This window comes from Aethalodelphis obliquidens, unplaced genomic scaffold (genome assembly GCF_003676395.1).
Source record: "Aethalodelphis obliquidens isolate GAN/ISIS:26980383/991018 unplaced genomic scaffold, ASM367639v1 scaffold63, whole genome shotgun sequence".
NCBI lineage: Eukaryota > Metazoa > Chordata > Mammalia > Artiodactyla > Delphinidae > Aethalodelphis > Aethalodelphis obliquidens.
Window position 1 is genome coordinate 1764316 of NW_020838007.1, and position 19860 is coordinate 1784175.

At 47.8% G+C, this 19860-nt stretch overlaps 1 pseudogene; it reads left to right on the forward strand.

Annotated features, from left to right (window-relative positions):
* The first annotated feature begins 19433 nt into the window (after nucleotides 1-19433).
* LOC113610587 (uncharacterized) lies at nucleotides 19434-19556 on the forward strand (annotated as a pseudogene).
* The last annotated feature ends 304 nt before the right edge of the window (nucleotides 19557-19860 follow it).

Sequence of the window (19860 nt, forward strand, 5' to 3'; positions counted from 1 at the left end):
CACACACACACACACACACACACACACACACACACACACACACACACGCATGCACACAGATGCACCGTCAGACACACACACTGAAACATACCCACACCTACAACCAGACCCAAAGAAAAACAGAGATACTCACCACCAGTACACTCACCCCCCTGGACGGAAATGGACAGTCCCGCCAACACAAACACACAGAAACGCTGAGACAGAAGCCCTGCCACACTGCACACACGGACCAGAAGAACCAGTGAAACACCAGGAGAGATGCACACACTGAAGCAAACATGCGTGTACAGGGAAGCACACTCACCCTGCGAGACACACACAGACAGAGAAGACTCAGCAGGGACGTCCCTGGCAGTCCAGTGGTTAAGACTCCGAGCTCCCACTGCAGGGGGCACGGGTTTGATCCCTGGTTGGGGAACTAAGATCCCACAGACTGCACCGAAAAAAAAAAAAAAAAAAAAAAAAAACAACTCAGCAGCATACACGATACCACCAAGCTCGGGGCACCGAGACGGACATAACCCTGCAACGCAAAACACACTCCCTAACTTACAGAAGCGTCGGGAGAGACACAGACCCTGCAACACACACACGCGGACACACACACACAGCCAGACCCATAGCAGCACCAAGAGCACTCACTCAGTCCACCACACACGCAGGAGAACCGAGACAGGACGATGATACTGAATTTATCTGAGCCCCATGCCCGAGATTGCACCCTGCTGCAAGCCCAGAACAGGCCAACCCTGAAAGGCCGTGTTGCCCTCTCACGTGCCAGACCCCCTTATTCTTCCTCGCGACTTCCTTGATCCCGCCTCTAGAAAACCCCAGCCACTGCCTCTCCTTGTGATGTTCCTTGTTAGTGAAACTTCCTCCTGTTGCTGTAGCCGGAATAAAATCATCCCCTGATCATCTCCCCTCACGGTTCTGCCACCCCGACCCTTGTCTTCAGGTCCTGGGCACCTGCTCCAGGTAGCGCCCTCCTGACGTGCCCTGGCCCGCAGCAGCCCCAAGGTCCTGTGCTCTAGGCTCTTGTCTGTTGGGAGCACGGTAAGAAGTTGAGTTTGATCCTTTTTGAGGGTTTGTTGATTTCTGGTACTGGATTCTTTTGGGTTCATAGTCTGACCATTTGGTCTTGTGTCTGTTAGTCTTTTCTGTTCGCCTATTTGTCTGTTTTGAGCTTAAATCAATTAAGAGTTAGTACCCGCTGGGAAGATGGTTTGAGGTGGTGATAGATGAAAGAGCCATGTGGACACGAAGAGTTCCTTAAGGCCACCGGAGAGGCTGTGACAGGAACAGGGGCACCTGTGACACACCCAGCAGTTGGTACCTTTGGGGATGCTCACCCAGACGCTTGGTGGTGCCCCGCACAAGAGGGCAGTGGTGAAGGGGGTGGGGTTAGGAGAGCAAAGGTCTGGGAGCAGAGAGTGAGAGTCCAAAGACAGGTGAGGGTGTCTGCAGAGGTTGGGGCCCCAACAAGGAGGAGGGCAAGTGGGAGCATGAGAGGGAGTCTGGGTGGAGGAGATATCGGATGGGGTCCAGACCACTCGTGCACCTAGGCAGGTAAATGGGATTTTCACTAAACCATAACAGACTTCATATTTTCTTAACCAGTTTTTCAGAGTTTTTCCTTCCCACCTTGATTTACTTTTTAAAAATTTATTTATTTATTTTATTTTTGGCTGCTTTGGGTCTTCGTTGCTCTGCACGGGCTTTTCTCTGGTTGCGGCGAGTGGGGGCTGCTCTTCGTTGGGGTGCATGGGCTTCTCACTGCGGTGGCTTCTCTTGTTGCGGAGCACGGGCTCTAGGCACGCAGGCTTCAGTGGTTGCAGCCCACGGGCTTAGTTGCTCTGCGGCATGTGAGAACTTCCCTGACCAGGGCTTGAACCCATGTCCCCTGCATTGGCAGGCAGATTCTTAACCACTGTGACACCAGGGAAGCCCTTGATTTACTTTTTTTAAAAAATAGTCTTTATTTTTTAGAGAAGTTTTAGGTTCACAGCAAAATTAAGAAAAAAGTACAGAGTTCCCATATACCCCCTGCCTCCCAGTCCCCCCACTATCAACATCCCCCCAAGTGGGACATTTGTTACAATCGATGGACCTACACTGACACCTCAGCATCATCCACAGCCCATGGTTCACATCAGGGGTCACTCCTGGTGATGTACATCCTATGGGTTTGGAAAAATGTACAATGACACGTGTCCACCATTAGAATATCATACAGAGTAGTTTCACTGCCCTAAAAACCCTCTGTTCTCCACCTGTTCATCCCTCCCTCTCCCCCAGGCCCTGGGAACCACTGATCAGTTTATTATCTCCATAGTTTTGCCTTTTCCAGAATGTCATAGAGTTAGAATCACACAGCATGCAGCCATTTCAGACTGGCTTCCTTCACTTAGATGTACATTAAGTTTCCTCCATGTGGGCTTCCCTGGTGGCACAGTGGTTAAGAATCTGCCTGCCAATGCAGGGTACATGGGTTCCAGCTCTGGTCCGGGAAGATCCCACATGCCGCAGAGCAACTAAGCCCATGCGCCACAACTACTGAGCCTACGCTCTAGAGCCCACGAGCCACAACTACTGAAGCCCGCGCACCTAGAGCCCGTGCGCTGCAACAAGAGAAGCCACTGCAATGAGAAGCCCATGCACCCCAACGAAGAGCAGCCCCAGCTCTCTGCAACTAGAGAAAGCCCACGTGCAGCAACGAAGACCCAACGCAGCCGTAAATAAATAAGTTTATTAAAAAAAATAGTTTCCTCCACGTGCGCTTACGGCTTGACGGCCATTTTTTTCTGCGTCGAATGCTTTTCCGTGCTCTGGATGTACAGTTTATTCATCATTCACCTCCTGCAGGAGGTCTCCGCTGCTTCCAGTTTCTTTTTCCTAACGGTCTGACATACATTTCCAGAGGCAGTGTGTTGGTGGGAGGGGCCGGGCAGGGGGCTTTCAGAGTAGCTGTGCTACTTTCCGAGCGGTGGAGCTCCCAAAGACTGCCGTCCACTCGGGGAAGGGCTCCCGCGAGGCGGAGCGGGACGGTGGCGCCATCTAGCGGTAGGCCTCGCAGCACCTGCCGTCTCCAGTCCCCGGGGCAGCCCAGGGATGCGGGTCCCAGGCCCAGATAGTCCGGTAAAGCAGACAGGGCCAGGGGAGGAGCCAGAGGCCGGTGATAGCCTCGCGTGACGTGGGTGTTATGTCACCCTAGACATCGCGGTGACCTGATCCACGGGCACAGGCCCGGACCTCAGCTGGGACCACAGCCCAGTGCTCCCTGCTCTGTGCCCAAGCATCCACTGGCTCTGCCCTCCACGTTCCGCAGGCACAGGGACAGTCAAGTGCGGAATTATTGGACACTTAAAAAAAAAAAAAAGGGACTTCCCTAGTGGCGCAGTGGTTAAGACTCCGGGTTCCCAATGCAGGGGGCCCAGGTTCGATCCTTGGTGGGGGAACTGGATCCCCCATGCATGCCAGCCAGCTAAGAGTTCACATGCCACAACTAAGGAGGCCGAGGGTCGCAACTAAGGAGTCCGACTGCTGCAACGAACACCCGGTGCAACCAAATAAATAAAATTTAAAAAATTTTTTTAAATTAAAAATAAGAGAAAAAAAAAGTTAAAATTGGGACTTCCCTAGTGGTCCAGTGGTTAGGGCCCCACACTTCCACTGCAGCGGGCCTGGTTTGATCCTTGGTCAGGGAACTAAGCCACGTGGCCAAAAAAAAAAAAAAAGAGAGAGAGAGAGAGAAACAACCCAGTTAAGATTGATGTTACCTGTATTTTATCACAATTAGTATATATATGTATCTATTAAACAAACGCGACTGTGAGTAGAGGCTGGAGGTTGCTGGAATAAGGACTGTATAGAATATATTAGCCAAATGGTAACAACAGAATTCTGGCCATTGGAGCACTGCCTGCCGGTGCCACTTCAGCTGTGCTGGGACAGGCCTTAACTGACCACTGGTTAAGGTCACAGCAGTTCACCACGAGGTGCCATTTGTCCTTTCTGGGTTGAAAACCAGGCCAGTTTGAACTGATAGCTAGAGAAAGAGGGGGATAATCACCCCTTCCCTTAATGCATCTGTGTAATGGGTCTCCTCCTTCAAGTCCCAGTTTTAACATATTTTGGGCCATATTAACAATTTTAATGGCTCAGCAAGTCTTCAGGGTCTGATTTGGCAAGGTCAGAAGTAAGGGACAAAGTTTTTTGTTTTTCCTTTTTTAAAAATTTATTTATTTATTTTTGGCTGCATTGGGTCTTTATTGCTGCACACGGGCTTTCTCTAGTTGTGGTGAGTGGGGGCTACTCTTCGTTGCAGTGAGCGAACTTCTCATTGCAGTGGCTTCTCTTGTTGCAGAGCACAGGCTCTAGGTGTGCAAGCTTCAGTAGTTGTGGCACATGGGCTCAGTAGTTGTGGCTCACGGGCTTAGTTGCTCCATGGCATGTGGGATCTTCCCTGACCAGGGCTCGAACCTGTGTCCCCTGCATTGGCAGGTGGATTCTTAACCACTGCACCATAAGGGAAGTCCCTGCTTTTGTTTTAATATTTATTTATTTGGTTGCACCGGTTCTTAGTTGCGGCACGTGGGCTCCTCAGTTGCGGCATGTGACCTGGTTGCACCGGGTCTTAGTTGTGACATGCATGTGGGACCTAGTTCCCGGCCCAGGGATCGAACCGGGGCCCCCTGCATTGGGAGTGGGGAGTCTTAACCACTGCGCCACCAGGGAAGTCCAGCAAAGTTTTAATTTTATTCCAATTAAGGCTTCTATCTTGATAATGGGCGGTCCCAGAGGAGCGGGAGCCAGACCCTGGAAGAGTAAGGTGCATTTTTCCTTCTGAGCTCTGACCCCTGGGGAAGCCCAGGTCACAATGTGCCAAGACCAGGTGGGGGCAGCCATGGACATTCCGAACTGGGGGCTTTCCTTGGTGGGAGGGTTTGGTGCTTTGGGATGAGAGGACCAGGTCTTGGGATGCTCCTCAATAATTCCAGGTCACCTAGGGCCTCGATAAGAGTAGTGGTTCCTCGGCAAAGGATGCTGTGCAGCCTCAGAATCTGTAGGTGCTTCTCTGAGAAATGATGACATGTATGTGCCGAGAGCCCTTCTTCCCAGGCATCCTTGAGGCCGGTCCCCATTCCACTTCATCTGCCATACTTTTCCTTCTCTACCTCAACTCTGTACCACGATCCAGAGGGGGAATTGCCAACCTACAGCCTGGGGGCGAAACCTGGCTGGATGCATGTTTTCATAAATAAAGGTTGACTGGACCCCCCCACCCCCACCCCGCGAGCGCTCAGCGCAGTGTAAAGCCCTTGAACCCTGCCAGGTTGTTTAATAATTGGCCTCCCTCCCCTAAAGTAGCCACTGAGTGAGAGCAGGCCACTGTCCAAGCCACAGATGGCGGAGCGAGGGGAGGGCGGAGGTCCTGCCCAGGAATGCGATGCTGTGAGGGTGGATGGGGCGTGGCCATTCCTGAGAGGCTGGTGCACCTCGTGGAATAGATTATTCTTTTGGGGGCCCAGTTTGAGGGCACTGAGATATGCTGGCCAATTAAAGTGAATCCAGAGCCAGTATAAGCAGGGGCAAAAGCTACTTAGTGCCTTTTTCGTGGTCCAAATCCTTAACTGTGTATTAAATTTTGAAATTCTGATCGAACCAAATCGCAGGCCTGTGTTCCAGATTCTCTTTCTCCCTTGCAGAGGGGTGTGTGTGTATGTGCGTGTGTGTGCACTCTCACAATATAACTCAGAGGTACCCTGTATCCTCTATAGGTCCTTCAGTGTGTCCTATATCCCATAGGAGGTACTCATGCTGCGGGCCCCCTCCTCCAGGAAGCTCCAGGCAATACTGTCAGTACGAGCCTGAGGCCTTGGGCCATGGACCAGTTAGACACGTTTATCCTAAGAATGTGATTTATTGTGAACACGTGTTTTGCTCTGGGGTGTGGGTTTGGGGCCTGGAGTCTGAGAGACGGAGGTCAGTGGCATGGGTGTTACAGCCCGTGTAATTGACCCCCAGTAAAAACTGAGGCTGGGGGGCTTCCCTGGTGGGCAGCCCTTTGCTCCCAGTCACACGTAGTTGCTGAAAATTAAGTGGGGCTCCGTGCGGGAGGGGGACGCCTGGGAGCCAGTGCCTGGTCTCTCCTGGACGTTGTCCTGAGTGCTTTTTTCCTTTGAAAAGGGCACTAGTTGGCCTTTGTGACCAAATGATCCTGGCCCCGAATTTGCTTTAACCTCTGGGAGACGTGAGATGGGGCTACATATCCGCGGGCCTCAGTCTAGTAACAAGGGGGGCTGCAGGACTTGGGGATTGGCTGGGTCCCCCTGCCGGCTCTGCACACACCTGGTGGCCGCTGCTCACCCCTAATCACCTGAACCCTGGCCCCAATTCCCCACTCCCAGCCCATCCTGAACCCCAACCCTAATTTGGGTCTCTTGGAGCCTTGCCCTGACCATGACCCTGACCCTGACCCTGACTAGCACCCAGATGCCGTGACTGCTGGACTCGGGAAGGTGTCCTCCACTGCTGGGGTGGGCCTGCTGCCCTCCCGTCCTCTTCAGGCTCTGCCACAACCTGCCTGCAGGCGAAATGTCCAGGAGCCCGTGGAGGTGGCCTGGCTGGTGCCCTCCACCCCCTCCTATGTCTGTCATCATGACATTGGATAGGAAAGAACAGTGTCACCCCAGAGCAGTGCCGCGGGAAGAACTATGGACCCTGTAGTTTCTTGTTCACAGTGGAAATTGCTTTTTGTACTGATATCAAAAGTAATATGTCTGTTGTTTTAATAATTCAGAACATGAACAGTCAGTCCTAACCCATCACCTAGAAATCAGTAGAATCTGGTGCATATATTAGGGGGTCCTTGTGGGTTCTGTCCCAGCCCCCATCCCCACTTCAGTCTTCATTTCTTCTTCTTTTTTTTTTTGAGCTTGCTGGAGACCAGCCCCGCAGGAGGAACGCAGCCACTGCGAGCTACTGAGGTTGGGCCCCTTCCCGCTTTGGAGCAGGACAAAGCCCCCATCACGGGTGGTTATTTCCAGGGAAAACCAGAGTGACGTCTCAGGCTCACTGCTGGGTAGTCCTGCTGGCTGCACCCCAAGTCCACCCATCCTAAACGTTAACACACTGTTGACGAATGGGGTTCATCCCAGTGTTACAAAGATGATGGGATGATAGAAAACCTCCTCATAATCCAGCTGTATCTCCGCCACAGGAAAGAAACCCGTACAGTCATTTCTGGGACGTGCTGAGGTGTGGCTTAATTCTGCATCCAGCCCTGATTTTTCAAAGACCTAGCAAACTAGGCCTACAAAGATAGTTCATTAACAGGATAAAGATCCGTTGTGGCCAAGAGTCAGCATTTCGCCCGACAGTAAAATACTAGCTCTGTTCCCCCTTAAGTCAGGATGGAGACCTGAGCCCATGGATAATCAGCCAAGTTCGTTCCACCTGCCGTCCCTGGTCAAGGTGGGTTTAAGACATACATGTCCTCCAGGTGGCACAGAGCCTAAATAAGGTGTTTGCCCAAGTTGTTTTCCAGGAGCCTGGAGTCAGCTGCGTCTAGTTCGAGCTGATATGGTTAAGCCTGGATGGGACCACCCACCCTCCACCGCGCCTGCGCCTGACCTTTCCCCCATCACCTTTCCCCAAGCCTCGGACTGCCCTGCTCCTTCAACCCACAAGTGCCCCAGCCCCTGGCCTTCGGGGAGGCAGCTCTGCAGCTAGTGCTCTTCATGGAGCTGCAAACCTTGGCGGCTCAGCATTTTCCTTGCTGCATGTCGGGCAAGACGAGCCTGGTCGGGGAACTAACTTAGCGGCCAGTCAGGAGGTAAGTCCGGACGACTTTTTGCCTGTGGCTCGTCCAAGGCTGGTACTGAGAGGCTGTGGACGGGTCTGGGCAGCGGCCTGGTCTGTCTGTTCCAGGACCGTCCTCGGATTTCCCTGGAGAGGTGCTGAAAACTTCCTCTCTTAGTTCTGTTTTGCAGCAAAGTGACAGTTTGGGGGTTTGGGTTTGGAAGACACTTTTGGGTGAGTAACCTCATTACAGAATCGCACATGTGCCTAGATTGCCTGGTAATCCATCCAGGTTGGAGGCCCACTTGGCGGGATGCTGACAGAGGACACAAGGTTTGCGGTTGCTGAGGTACCGCAGGCCAGGGTTAGAGGCTGGGGCTCTGGGTTTTGGTCTTGTTTGTTCTGGTTTGTTTTGTCTATGATTGTCTTAATTGTTAAGAGTTGGCTACTGGGGATTGAATAAGGACCCATAGGGAGATTTTGCTGCTGTGACCACCTGGAAACAATCCTCTTCAAAATGGGAAGTGTTAATTCAATTCCCCCTTGCAGCCCTCAGGCTGCATTCTCCAAAATTGGGTGGTTTTTCAGGTGTAAATCCATAAGAAAAAGATGGTAACACTGTGTGGCCACCATTTCCTTTAGACTCCGGAGCAAAATGGTCTGAAAATGGATCCGTAAGTTAGAATACAAATTTGCGACTTGATTTATTTTGTAAACGGGAAGAAAAATGGGATGAAATCGCTTCTGTACAGTCTTTGATGTTACTGTATCAGAATAAGCCTGTGCCGGGCTTCCCTGGGGGCGCAGTGGTTGAGAGTCCGCCTGCCGATGCAGGGGACACGGGTTCGTGCCCCGGTCTGGGAAGATCCCACATGCTGCGGAGCGGCTGGGCCCGTGAGCCATGGCCACTGAGCCTGCGCGTCCGGAGCCTGTGCTCCGCAACGGGAGAGGCCACAACAGTGAGAGGCCCGCGTACCGCAAAAAAAAAAACAAAAACAGAATAAGCCTGTGCCAAGATGTCAAGTTGTGACTCAGTGGGAAAGGAGGCCAAGGAACCCCTCTTGCTTGATTCTGATGAGGAGGAGGACTTGCTGCTGCTCTTTACCTACCACCGCCTGAGCCTCAGGCTCCCCCCTCCCTACCCTTCGGGTCTGGGGATTGAGAAATAGGAATGGTCTCGGTCTCCCCATCTCCTACCCTCCAGGGCACTCGACTTGGCCAGGGAGCTGCCTAAACTCAGGCCAGGAAGCATTGGTTAAGGGGAGTCCCCGCTGGGGGTGTGAAAGCTGAGAGTGGACAGCGATGGGATGGGAGGGATCCGGGTCCACGCCCCTCCTTCAACTTCAGCTTTTTTTTTTTAATTAATTAGTTTTATTTTTTCAGCTGTGCCACGCAGCATGTGGGATCTTAGTTCCCCGATCAGGATGGAACCTGCACCCTCTGCTTTGGAAGCCTGGAGTCTTAACCACTGGACAGCCAGGGAAGTCCAACTTCTTATTTATTTAATTGGAAGAACAATATGCCAACTTAGAGAGATGACCAAAGAGAACAGAAAATCTTTCATCGATCCTTGCAACCTGCAACCGGACCTGGGCAGATGCTTGAAATTCATTAACTACCCTCCTCACCTCAGAAAACCTTCGAGAGATGCTGGGTGGAGCCTGGGAGGAGGCAGATCAGCTTCACGAAGGAACCCCTGGTGCCCTGTGCAGCCTGCAGCAAGCGTGGCTTTGCCAACAGCAGATCCTAATTGGGATGTGAGTGCTGGGGATGGGTGAAACTCAAACATTATGGAGATCGCATTCTTGCAGGATTGTGAAGAAGGGGCCAAGACAAGGAAGCCTTACTAAAGCAGAGGAGGTAAGACAGAAATCAAATGAGGAGGCTTCAGAATTTCTAGGCAGTGTCTGTAAAGCCTCCAGGCAATACAGATGCAGACCCTGAGGCCCCAAAGAATTCAAAGGTGGTCAGTGTGATTCTCATTGGCCAGAGCGGCCCCTGACATACAGAAGAAACTTCGAAAAGTCGGGGGGCTTTGGGAACACCTACCTTTCAACTTGTTAAGTTGCCTTCAAAGCTCTTAATGGCAGAGACCAGGTTCAGGAGAAAAGGGAACAATGAAGAATGAATCGGGCCACTCTGCTGGCAGCTGACTGAACCCAGGGAAGAGCCGGACCAAACCGAGGAGGTAAGCGGCCTAAGTTTCCACTTGAAGGGGACACCTGATAGCAGGATCCTGCCAATGTGCATATTGCAAAGAGCAGGAACACGTCCTAAAAGAGAGTCCCGCCCTAAATCAGCCTTTTTTTTTTTTTTTAGGCTGTGTTGGGTCTTCGTTTCTGCGCGGGGGGCTTTTCTCTAGTTGCGGCCAACGGGGGCTACTCTTCGTTGCGGTGCACGGGCTTCTCATTGCAGTGGCTTCTCTTGTTGCGGAGCATGGGCTCTAGGCACGCGGGCTCAGTAGTTGCAGCACATGGGCCCTGGAGCACTGTCTCAGTAGTTGTGGCGCACGGGCTCAGTTGCTCCATGGCATGTGGGATCTTCCCCGACCAGGGATAGAACCCGTGTTCTCTGCATTGGCAGGCAGATTCTTAACCACTGTGCCACCAGGGAAGCCCCTAAATCAGACTCTTGAAGAAGGTAAATAGGTGGCGCATCAGCTGCCTGAGCTAAGCATGACGGTGACCACGAATGACGGGGCCCTGGGGAACCCTTTAAATCCCACTGAGTCCATCACTACGTCCCACACAGAGCCCCGGTGACCATGACAGTTGGAAATCAACTTGACTTTGTGATGGACGCGGGGGCCACTTACTCAGTTTTAAATACCCAGTTTTCTAAACTTTCTTCTGAGACTATTAGTAACTGGGGTGTCAGGAGAAACCTTCAAAAAGCCTTTTCTCCAACTGCTAGACTCTCAGATGGAGCATACCTTTCTGTACGAGATTTACAAACTAAATACCAGGGTTATCTTTACACCTGGATGAATGGACATTGAAGCATCACAAGAGCAGGCTCTCAGCCCCCAAAGAGAACAGCCTGTAGCCACTGGGAAAGATATCTTGCAGGAGGTGAGTTTGGAGGTGTGGGGTGTGTGTGGGCAGGAGGCTGCACCTCTACGGGTTAGGCTCTGTCCCGGAGCAAAAATTCCAAACTTAAAGCCCTTCTTATGAAAGGAGCCGGCAAAGTGTGGAATTCAACCCCTGCCTTCCTGGAATATGACTTAATACACCCCTGCTGGTCACCTTATAAGACTCCACCTTTACCAGTCCAGAAACCAGGCACAGGTGGATATCAGTTTGTACACCACTTCAGAGCAATGAATCAAATTGTAGGAGATACTCATCTCTAGATCCTAACACTGCTCACTACTTTGTGCAGAGATTTGTTGGTTTACCCTATTGGATTTGAAGGACTTTTTGTTTTTTTGCATAACCTGGGTTTTGAATCCCGAGTTGTCTGCTTTCAAATACAAGATACAAGAGTTAAGCACAAGTACTGCTGGACAGCACTTCCTCCGGGATTTAACAATCTCCCCTCAAGATTGGGAGAAATCCTGACCACAGGTTTGAGGGACCCTCACCTAATGAGGGAGCCCCCAGAATGTGGATGATACTCTGATGGCCAGTCCAACAAAGGACGCCCGAAACCAGAATACAGCTTTGATGGAATTTCTTGGTTGAAGGGGGCGGTAAGGTGTCCAAGAAAAAAAGCACAGAGTTGTCAGTCCTCTGTTAGACACTCAGGTTTTGAACTCACAAGGACAGAAGCTGCTCCTTGATGGAGGGAAGCTCTCGCCAGGGTTGCTGTTCCCACCAAGAAACAACCACGGGGGCTCCTGGTGATGACCGGGTTAGGTCCCACTTAGATCCCCAACTTCTATGTTGTAGCAAAACCCCTTTAGGAAGTTCTTTTTTGTTTGTTGTTTTTGTTTTTTTGGATTTTTTTGGCTGCACCAAGTGGCTTTCAGGATCTTAGTTCCCTGACCAGGTATGGAACCCGGGCCCCCAGCAGTGAAAGCGCCGAGTCCTAACCACTGGACTGCCGGGGAATTCCCTAGGAAGTTCTTAAAGGGGGAGACCATGACCCTTTAGACTGAAGTCTTGGAAGGATAACCATCCTGAAGACCAGCTCCATCCTTCCTGGACTGGACCTTGGGTGGTTGTCCTCATGACCCCTTCCTCGGTGAAGTTGAAGGGACACAGACATCTCTGGGCTGGCAAATGACTCCCTAGCCATCTTAAGTTGGTTCCCAAAAAGAAGTTGTTTAGGGCTTCCCTGGTGGCACAGTGGTTAAGAATATGCCTGCCAATGCAGGGGACAGGGGTTCGAGCCCTGGTCCGGGAATATCCCACATGCCGCGGAGCAACTAAGCCCATGCACCACAACTACTGAGCCTGTGCTCTAGAGCCCGCGAGCCACAACTACTGAGCCTGTGTGCCATAACTACTTAACCCCGTGAGCCTAGAGCCCATGCTCTGCAGCAGGAGAAGCCACCACAATGAGAAGCCTGTGCACCGCAATGAAGGGTAGCCCCTGCTCGCCACAACTAGAGAAAGCCCGTGCAGCAACGAAGACCCAAGCAGCCAAAAATTAAATAAATAAATTTATTTTTTAAAAAAATGCTGTGAGCAAGAAATGAAGGTGTAGGGATTGATGCAGAGCTGACTTTGGTAAAGTGAAACTCTTTAGAAGGCAATTTTTTTTAATTGAAGTATCGTTGGTTTACAATGTTGTGTTAATTTCTGCTGTACAGCAAAGTAACTCAGTTATACACATATATATATTCTTTTTTATATTCTTTTCCATTATGGTTTATCACGGGAGTTTGGATATAGTTCCCTGTGCTATATAGTAGGACCTTGTTATTTATCCATCCTATATGTAATAGTTTGCATCTGCTCATCACAAGCTCCCAGTCTATCCCTCTCCCAACCCCCTCCCCCTTGGCAACCACAAGTCTGTTCTCTATGTCTGAGTCTTTTTCTGTTTTGTAGATTGGTTCATTTGTGCCATATTTTAGATTCTACATATAAGTGATATTATATGGTATTTGTCTTTCTGATTTCACTTAGTATGATAATCTCTGGTTGCATCCACGTTGCTGCAGATGGCATTATTTCATTCTTTTTTATGGCTGAATCATATTCCATTGTATAAATATACCACATCCTCTTTATCCATTCATCTGTTGATGGACATTTAGGTTGTTTCTGTGTCTTGGCTATTGTGAATAGTGCTGCAATGAACATTGGGGTGCATGTATCTTTTCAAATTATGATTTTCTCCAGATATATGCCCAGGAGTGGGATTACTGGATCATATGGTAAATATATTTTTAGTTTTTTGAGGCACTTCCATACTGTTTTCCATAGTGGCTGCACCAACTTACATTCCCACCAACAGTGTAGGAAGGTTCCCTTTTCTCCACACCCTCTCCAGCATTTGTTATTTATAGACTTTTTAATGATGGCCATTCTGACCGATGTGAGGTGGTACCTCAGTGTAGTTTTGATTTGCATTTCTCTAATAATTAGCGATGTTGAGCATCTTTTCATGTGCCTATTGGCCATCTGGATGTATTCTTTGGAGACATGTCTATTTAGGTCTTCTGCCCATTTTTCTATTGGGTTGCTTTGTTTTTTTGTTATTGAGCTGCATGAGCTGTTTGTATATTTTGGAAATTAAGCCCTAGTCGGTTGCACCATTTGCAAATATTTTCTACCATTCTGTAGGTTGTCTTTTCATTTTGTTTATGGTTTCCTTTGCTGTGCAAAAGCTTGTAAGTTTGATTAGGTCCTATTTGTTTATTTTTGCTTCTATTTCTATTGCCTTGGGAGACTGACTTAAGAAAACACTGGTATGATTCGTGTCAGAGAATGTTTTGCCTATGTTCTCTTCTAGGACTTTGATGGTGTCACATCTTATGTTTAAGTCTTTAAGCCATTTTGAGTTTATTTTTGTACCTGGTGTAAGGGAGTGTTCTAACTTTGTTGATTTACATGTGGCTGTCCAACTTTCCCAGCACAACTTTCTGAAGAGACTTTTTCCCATTTTATATTCTTGCCTCCTTTGTCAAAGTTTAATTGACCATAGGTGTGTGGGTATATTTCTGGGCTCTCTATTCTGTTCCATTGATCTGTATGTCTGTTTTTGTACCAATACCACACTTTTGATTACTGTAACTTTGTAGTATTGTCTGACATCTGGGAGGGTTATACCTCCTGCAGCTTTTTTTCTTTCCCCCTTAGGATTGCTTTGGCAATTCTGGGGCTTTTATGGTTCCATATAAATTTTTGGATTATTTGTTCTAGTTTTGTGAAAAATATCATGGGTAATTTGATAGGGATCGTGTTAAATCTGTAGTTTGCTTTGGGTAGTATTGCCATTTTAACAATTAATTATTCCAATCCAAGAGCACGCAGTATCTTTCCATTTCTTTGAATCCTCTTTAATTTCCTTTATTAATGTTTTATAGTTCTCAGTGTATAAGTCTTTCACCTCCTTGGTCAGGTTTATTCCTAGGTTTTTTTTTTTTTTTGGTGCGATTTTAAAAGGTATTTTTCTTTTTTTACATTCCTTTTCTGATATTTCATTGTTAGTATAAAGAAATATTACTACTTTGTTGAATTCACTTATCAGTTCTAGTAGTTTTTGTGTGGAGTTCTTAGGGTTTTCTATATATAGTATCATGTCATCTGCATACAGTGACAGTTTTAACTCTTCCAGAAGGCAATTTAAATATCTTGCTAGTTGCCAGAATGACTGTTCTTTTCTCTTGTGATGCTTTCTTTGTTTCTAACCTCCCAGGCTTGGAAAGACAATTTAATGATTTGGATTTCTCAAACGTTGGCAAAAACAGGTCATCTCTCTAGCTGTTGAATTTGTCATCCAAAAATTCTTTCTGTATTTGATCATGCTGACCCCTTGACTGTGACTGTCACTCATTTTTCAACCATCCCTAACTTCCTTGACTTCAGAGATAACATATCAGATTAGGCTCATCACCTGTCCCATCTTTCCTTGACGAAGCTGAAATTCGGTTCTCTCCCTGTGTCCTCAGATAAAAATAAATAGCCCTGGTGTGTGTAGCCCCCGTCAAGGTCATACTTGATTAGGATATTGTAGAAATGGTTCTTATTTCCCCAGCTTAAGTCCCTTCCATATTTAATTCCTAAATGTTTCAGCCAAACAAATAAAGATCCAGATGCTCCAACATGTAAAAAGGTAAGACACTGATCCCTGCCTGAGTGTCCTAGATAAAACCCATATGTGTGTGTGTATATATGTGTGTGTGTGTGTGTGTGTGTAGATATATATCCGTGTGTATATATATATATGTGTGTGTGTGTGTGTAATTTTTTTCTTTGGCCGTGCTGTGCAGCTTGTGGGGTCTTAGTTGAGCCACCAAGGATTGAACCCATGCTCATAGCAGTGAAAGCGTGGAGTCCTAACCACTGGATCACCAGGAATTCCCTAAAATCTCTATAAGTAAGAGCCTAAATTTTTTTAATTAATTAATTAATTATTTTTAATTTTTGGCTGTGTTGGGTCTTCTTTGCTGCACACGGGCTTTCTCTAGTTGTGGCGAGCGGGGACTACTCTTCGTTGTGGTGTGCGGGCTTCTCATTGCGGTAGATTCTCTTGTTGCGGAGCATGGGCTCTAGGTACATGGGCTCAGTAGTTGTGGCTTGCAGGCTCTAGAGTGCAGGCTCAGTGGTGGCACACGGGCTTAGTTGCTCTGTAGCATGTAGGATCGTCCTGGACCAAGGATTGAACCTGTGTCCCCTGCACCAGCAGGTGGATTCTTAACTACTGCGCCACCAAGGAAGTCCCAGTAAGAGCCTAAATTTTAACAATATATCTGACATTCTGTGTGCCCCCTTAGGGTGCACTTTGTGGTTATTTTTTTCTTTGGCCACAGCACGGGTCATGCAGGATCTTAGTTCCCTGACCAGGGGTCAGACCCACACCCACTGCAGCGGAAGCACTGAGTCTTCACCACTGGATGCCAGGGAATTCCCCTGTCTGGTTTTAATGACCAATTTTGGGTCTATGAATGCCTTAACAGTTGGCCTGAGGGTGATATGTTTACCGGTATCAAATGTTAACTTGAAACCAGACAAGAGAATATTCTCAAATGAGTGCTTAACAGTGTCATTCCTCAAGCCCCTGTTAGGTCTACACCCCTTATCAGCAGGAAGTGGCCAGAGTGGCCATTGTCCATCTTCCTCAAGGTTGAGAAACAATCAAAAATGGGCAGTGGGCTGAACCTGTGTATAATCAGTCAAATCTATTCCACTTGCCATCACTCATCAAGGCCATTTTAAGACTGCATGCCCTCCAGGTGGCCTGGAGCCTAAACATTAAGGTGTTTGCCCAAGTTGTTTTCAAGGACCTTGGAGTCAGCAGTGTCTAGTTTGAGCTGAGATGGTTATGACTGGATAAGACCAGCCACCCTCCAAGGGGGCCTGCATGAATGTCTGCTCGGCAACTTTTTTTTTTTTATGACATTTCTTTCTTTCTTTAAAAAAAGTTTTTTTTTAATGCATTTTACTTCTATGCTAACACGTTATATACTTGGTGAGGTACAATCTTTAGTTCTTTTTTCTTAAATTTATTTATTTTATTTTATTTATTTTTGGCTGCTTTGGGTCTTTGTTGCTACATGCAGGCTTTCTCTAGTTGCGGCGAGCGGGGGCCACTCTTCGTTGTGCTGTGCATGCTTCTCATTGTGGTGGCTTCTCTTGTTGCAGAGGATGGGCTCTAGGTGCACAGGCTTCAGCAGTTGTGGCACGCAGGCTCTAGAGCACAGGGTCAGCAGTTGTGGCGAGTGGGCTTAGCTGCTCCATGGCATGTGGGATCTTCCTGGACCAGGGATCGAACCTGTGTCCCCTGCATTGGCAGGTGGATTCCCAACCACTGTGCCACCAGGGAAGTCCTCAGTGACTTTTTGAACATGCAGAGGCCTGTAGCTTAGTTACACCTGCACAAAACAACAGTCATAAGACCTTTTTCCAATCACCTTTCCCCACCACTCAGACTGCCCTGCTGCTTTACTCTTCATCCCATAAGTACCCCAGCTCCTTGCCTTTGAGGAGACAGATCTGAGGCTAGTTCTCCTCGCTTGGCTACAGACCTGGGCGTCTCAGCATTTTGGTTTGCTGTGCATCAAGCAACCAGATGCTGTATCAGTGAGGAATACAATTGTGGGGAAGGACAAATGTGAGAAAAGCAGCTAAAGTCCATAACAAGAACTCAGGAAGTTGAATGTCAATGGCTGAAATGGCTGCTCAAATTCCATTCAAGGCCTAGGATCCTTTTATTTTCCATTCCACTATGTGGGTCTTTGTCCTCAATTATCTCATGGTTGCAAAATGGCTACCACACCTCCAGGCATTGCATCCAAGTTCCAGGAAGAAGAGAGGAGGAGGAAGGAGCAGTATCTCCTATCAGGAAAGCAGACTTCCCCAAAATCTGTAGCAGACTTTGTTGGTCAGAACTGTGACCACCACAGCTGTGATGGTTTTAGAGGCCAAAGCGTTGAGGTGGACATGTATTGCTCCTCACCCCAGACAAAGTCTGCCACAGGTGACCACTGCCACCAACACAGTGTTGCTCTAAAGTGCTGGGCAATGTGGGTTTTAAGAAGAGATGAAATAAAAGGCTATCTATATGAAAAGGAGAGGCAAGCTTTTTATTTCCAAGTAATGACTTTACCTAGAAAACAGGATAAACCAATAAACTGTTAGAGGCCTTCTGGAGTGACTCAGTAAAGCTGCTTGGTGTAAAATAAATAGACAAAAGTGTACCCACAGTCAAGAGTTGTTCTATATATGTTATCACAGAGCCAATTTACAAACCCCACAAAATTAGACTGAATTTAAGAATAAATATATGAACATATATGAAGAAAACTATAAACCTTTTCTGATGGTTAGATGCAGACTTAAATGGACAGTCATTTACCACATTCTCTGATGTGAAGACCTTATATCATATAGAACTATGTTAATTCTTCACAAACTGGTCAATTCTAATCCAAATCCCAATGAGATATGCAGGGGCATGAAGAGGCTGAGTTCCAAGAAAATGATTCCTGAGTCACCTGAAGAATAGATTAAAAAAATTTCAGGCTTCCCTGGTGGCGCAGTGGTTGAGAGTCTGCCTGCCGATGCAGGGGACACGGGTTAGTGCCCCAGTCTGGGAAGATCCCACATGCCGCGGAGTGGCTGGGCCCGTGAGCCATGGCCGCTGAGCCTGCGCGTCCGGAGCCTGTGCTCCGCAATGGGAGAGGCCACAAAAAAAAATTTTTTTTTAGACCTTCTTAAAATGTGGTTCCAGTCCTACCATCTATGAAAGTGAATGATGGAGCAGCAATAATGGAAAAGACAAGCCTATGGACCAGTAAGGAATGCAGTTCAAGAACGATGCAGGGACCTTGGATTTTTACATCCCAGATGGATGGATTTAAGAGTTAAATGTATAATATAACCAAAAAGGGACTTAAGGAAGGGCTTTCTTAGAGCCAAGTAAAAATATAAAGAAAAATTGGATAGACCTGATTACACAGACTTCAAAAACCTCTGTACACTAAAAATGCAGTAACAAAATGAACATTCCAAATATGTGTGTACATATTGCATATGTGTGCATTGTATATAAGCATATATGTGTATATATTGATATGTATGTGCATATATTGTATATATGTATACGTGTATGTATTATATGTATACATGTGTATATATTGATATGTATATTTGTACTGCTTATATATTGCATGCATGTGTGTACACAAAAGAATGGAATAGTGGACAAAAGATAGGACTAGACAATTCATATGAAGAGAAGAACAGTCAAAAACAAGAACAAGTAACATCCTTAGATCTATCTATTTATTTATTTATTTATAGCTGCATTGGGTCTTTGTTGCTGTGCACAGGCTTTCTCTAGTTGGGGCGAGCGGGGGCTACTCCGTTGCAGTTCACAGGCTTCTCATCGCGCAGCTTCTCTTTTTGCGGAGCACGGGCTCTAGGCACGTGGGCTTCGGTAATTGTGGCACGTGGGCTCAGTAGTTGTGGCTTGCAGGCTCTAGAGCGCAGGCTCAGTAGTTGTGGTGCACAGGCTTAGTTGCTCCGTGGCATGTGGGATCTTCCCGGACCAGGGCTCAAACCCGTGTCCCCTGCATTTGTAGGCGGAAGCCCAGGGAAGCCCAGGAACAAGTAACATTCTTTTTTTTTTTTTTGCGGTACATGGGCCTCTCACTGTTGTGGTCTCTCCCGTTGCGGAGCACAGGCTCCGGACCTGCAAGCTCAGCGACCATGGCTCACGGGTCCAGCCGCTCCATGGCATGTGGGATCCTCCCGGACCAGGGCACGAACCCATGTCCCCTGCATCGGCAGGACTCTCAACCACTGCGCCACCAGGGAAGCCCAGGAACAAGTAACATTCTTAATGTATCAAAATGGCAAATATAAAAAGTGATTGGGAATTCCTGGGCGGTCCAGTGGTTAGGACTCAGTGCTTTCACTGCCATGGCCCAGGTTCAATCCCTTGTGAGGGAACGAAGATCCTGCAAGCTGTGCAGTGCAGCCAAAAAAAAAAAAAGAAAAGAAAAAGCGTGTGTAGTTGAGGTCTATATCGACGGGGCTTTTTCTGTAGACTTACATGGTTGGAAACGCCTCACAGAGTAACTATGTGGTTTCCTTTCTCACAGGACTAGATCTGTGGAGAAGAACTACAAGATAGAGTTGCTAATAAACTGTGAAAAACCTAACAGTCAAACTTTTTTTTATCTTACGTATTGGTATATGCTAACTGTTCTAGGGTATGATAGCTTAGGAGTGAATATCATTTGAACTTAATGCATGTTTAGAGGGTGTCTAAAATTCAGAACCAGGCAGATCCATCTCCTGACCCTAAACATGGTTGTACAGTAAATTGCTTGAGGAAACTGGTTCTCAAAGACTACAGGAGGGAATTTTTTTTTAATTAATTTTATTTATTTTTGGCTGCATTGGGTTTTTGTTGCTGTGCGCGGGCTTTCTCTAGTCG